The sequence below is a fragment of the Propithecus coquereli genome, unplaced genomic scaffold, assembly GCF_000956105.1.
Source record: "Propithecus coquereli isolate 6110/MARCELLA unplaced genomic scaffold, Pcoq_1.0 Scaffold12, whole genome shotgun sequence".
Classification (NCBI taxonomy): Eukaryota; Metazoa; Chordata; class Mammalia; order Primates; family Indriidae; genus Propithecus; species Propithecus coquereli.
Genome location: NW_012136080.1, coordinates 6,621,963 through 6,625,222, shown reverse-complemented (window position 1 = coordinate 6,625,222; position 3,260 = coordinate 6,621,963). Strand labels below are relative to the sequence as shown.

The following is a 3,260-nucleotide window of genomic DNA, read 5'->3' as shown; positions in this document are numbered from 1 at the left end:
GCTCAAGTGATCCTCCTGCCTCAGCCTCCTGAGTAGCTGGGACTATAGGTGCATGCCACTATGCCTAATTTTTTTTACTTTTTGTAGAGATTGGGTCTTGCTCAGGCTGGTCTTGAACTCCTGACCTCAAGTGATCCTCCCACCTTGGCCTCCCAGAGTGCTGGGATTATAACAGGCGTGAGCCACTGTGCCCAGCCTATAAAGAGTATTTTTATAGAGGGAAATGGCAGTTACTCTCTACAGTGTAAACTTTAAAAGTTAGGTACGCATTCTTATTACTACCTATCTTCTTACTTGTTAGGGCTCTGTTATCCATAAATTATGTGAGCCCTTACTATTTGCTCAGTTTCTTGGCCCTGTTCAGTAAGGTACTTATTAATATAATGTATAAAGCTTTCAAAAGACCGTTTCTTGATTCTAGAATTTTTGAAATCAGAATACACTTATTTATAAAGAATATTTAGTCTATTTTCTTTTAATCTTTATCTAGGTTGTAGAAATCAATTCTTCATCATTCCTTTTCCCCCCAATAGGTAAGTGATTCTTTCCATTTCAGAATATAATTGGATTTAAAAATTTGAAGAGAAAAATTTTTAAGGAAACCTATCTGAAAATCAGAAAAATGATAATCGCCGACATCAAGGAAATTATTTATCCAGCAGTACCAAAAAAGTTGAGGAAAAAGAAGAGAAATTGCTTAAAACATAGCCATAATTTTGAGTATTATATGCCAGGTGCTTTTCTAGGTATCTGAATTACATCATCTCATTTGCTTCTTCAAGCCTATAAAATTTATATTCTCATTTTTCAGATGAGGAAGTTGAGGCTCAGAGATTGAAGAAGTAGACAGAGACAGTAAGAGGTGGGGCCAGGATGTGCATCCAAATCTGTCTGACCAAAGAGCCTGGGTTCTTTACAACAATTTGTAGTGCCTCTCATGGCAACATAAAGCGGGTTTATTTCTTTATTTTTTCATTTGTAGGTAGAAAACTGAGGCTCTAGTTTAATAGACATCTAGTCTTGGATTTTACTCCAGCTCATTTTACTCCAAATCCAAGTTTTTATTTATATTTCTTAAATTAGAGCCTAACTGGTAAGTCTAAAGAGAAAATAAAGTATAAGGAAGAGCTTGACTTGCTCTTCTACAGGAAACAGATCATTTGCCTTCTTTCTGTTTTCACTTACCCGATCCCCTTCAGCCCTAAACCCATACCCCATCTCCACCTCTCCCATTCTCACTTCCATTAAAAATTTGAGAAACTGAGACCAAAATATGAACAATTTTCTGAAAAGAGGCCAGGCGCAGTGGCTCACGCCTGTAATCCTACCACTCTGGGAGGCTGAGACAGGAAGATCGTTTGAGGTCAGAAGTTTGAGACTAGCCTGAACAAGATCAGACTCCATCTCTACCAAAACCAGAAAATATTAGCTGGGTGTGGTGGTGTGCCTATAGTCCCAGCTACCTGGGAGGCTGAGGGAGGAGTGAGACAGGAGGATTGCTTGAGCCCAGGAGTTTGAGGTTGCAATATGCTATGATGATGTCACTGTGAACTATACCCAGGGTGACGGAGCAACACTCTGTCTTAACAAAATTTTGAAAAGGAGACAGACCCTAAACTTAAATTGTTATAATTATACATCTGTTCAGCAAGTATTCACTCAGAGCCTATTATCTATTCAGCACTGTTCTAAGCACTGTAAATAAATAGAGGAGGACAAGGGAGGACAAGTATACTGCCTGCCTGCCTACTTGGAGTTTACATTCTAGTGGGGAGAGAATGACAGTAAACAAGTAAGTATGATTTAAAAAGGATGCCAGATAACAATCAGCGCTAAGAAAAAAGATAACAATGGAGAAGGGGACTGGGTGGCAACAGTACTTATCAGGGAAAGCCTCAGAGATGAGGTGACATCTGAGCAAGGACACGGAAAAGGTGAGGGAATAAGTCATGTGGCTGTCTGAGGAAAGAAGGTTTGAGGCTAAGGAAACAGAGTTCAAAGACCCAGAGACAGAAGAAGGCCAGTGGAGTTAGAGCAGAGAAGTAAAAAAGGAGAAACTGAAATAGAAAGAAATTTGGGGTGAGGAGATAATGCACAGCCTTGAGGCTAATGTAAAAATTTAATTTTTTATTCTGAGAACTGTGAATAACTAAATTCATTTAGAACTTTATTTTTCCTTTGAAAAATAGCTGTATTAATACTCTTGAAATTCATGCAATATAATAAGTATTTTTCAAAGGCAAGTTGAAATAGCTTTTTATACATGTACCACGGTTATTTGTATACATGATTTTTACTTGAATTATTCAAAGGAAACTAAGTATTCTCTCAAATGCTTATTTCAAAGCTGACACCTTGATACTATCACTCATCAGTGAGGCTCATGTGACTGTCATACTTACAAAAATCAGGATGTCAACCTTCTACAACTAACTAAAAAGTCTTGCTGCAAACATTCACTTTGAAAAGTAAGGGCCTTAAGTCAACTTTGAGTGTTTCGTAAGTTTCTCTTGGGTATAAAAATTAAAAATGGAAAAAAAAAAACCCTCCACGTTGGATATGTTTATGACAAAATGAAAATAAAAAAACAGAATTGTGTTAAAATAAGAAAACACAGCAGGGAAGTTCTTATCCAAAGTCCTAGACATAAACTAACTGGAACTGTATTGTTTTTAGCATAGCTATTTCTTAACATATAAAAAGTGACTGTTTCTTGGAGAATGTTTGGGAAGAAAATTTCATATATAAGCCTATGTCCCATCAATTCATATTATTAAAGATAAGATGCCTTAATTTAAAGGAAATAGGATTTTTCTTGACTCTCGTCTGTTCTTATCTCTAGTAAATTTCAGCTGAAAAGTAGTGAGGAGCTAGCACCCACAGAGGAGCAGACATCTTCAAGGAAGTACATTAGAGGTGAAATTACTGATAAATAAACTAATAGGATATTAGCTGGGTCCATGTTTAACCATATTTAATTTTACATGATCATGACATTTCCGTTATAGTAATAGAAACCAGACTTTTTTTTTTTTTTTAAAAAAAAGCAAACAAACGTATTTTAAAAATTTTGTGAATTTGCAATGGCAAAATTCTACTTGGACTACTATTTAGCAAGATCTTCATACAAAATTTCTCCTCTGAGGCCGGGCGTGGTGGCTCACGCCTGTAATCTTAGCTCTCTGGGAGGCCGAGGTGGGCGGATTGTTTGAGCTCAGGAGTTCAAAACCACCCTGAGCAAGAGCGAGACCCCGTCTCTA

The 3,260-nt window shown here is 37.1% G+C and overlaps 1 protein-coding gene across 2 annotated transcripts in view; it reads right to left on the bottom strand.

Moving 5' to 3' along the window:
- ANKRD28 (ankyrin repeat domain 28) overlaps positions 1-3,260 on the bottom strand; it is a 204,467-nt gene that overhangs the window by 97,440 nt on the left and 103,767 nt on the right. The window lies entirely within an intron of this gene.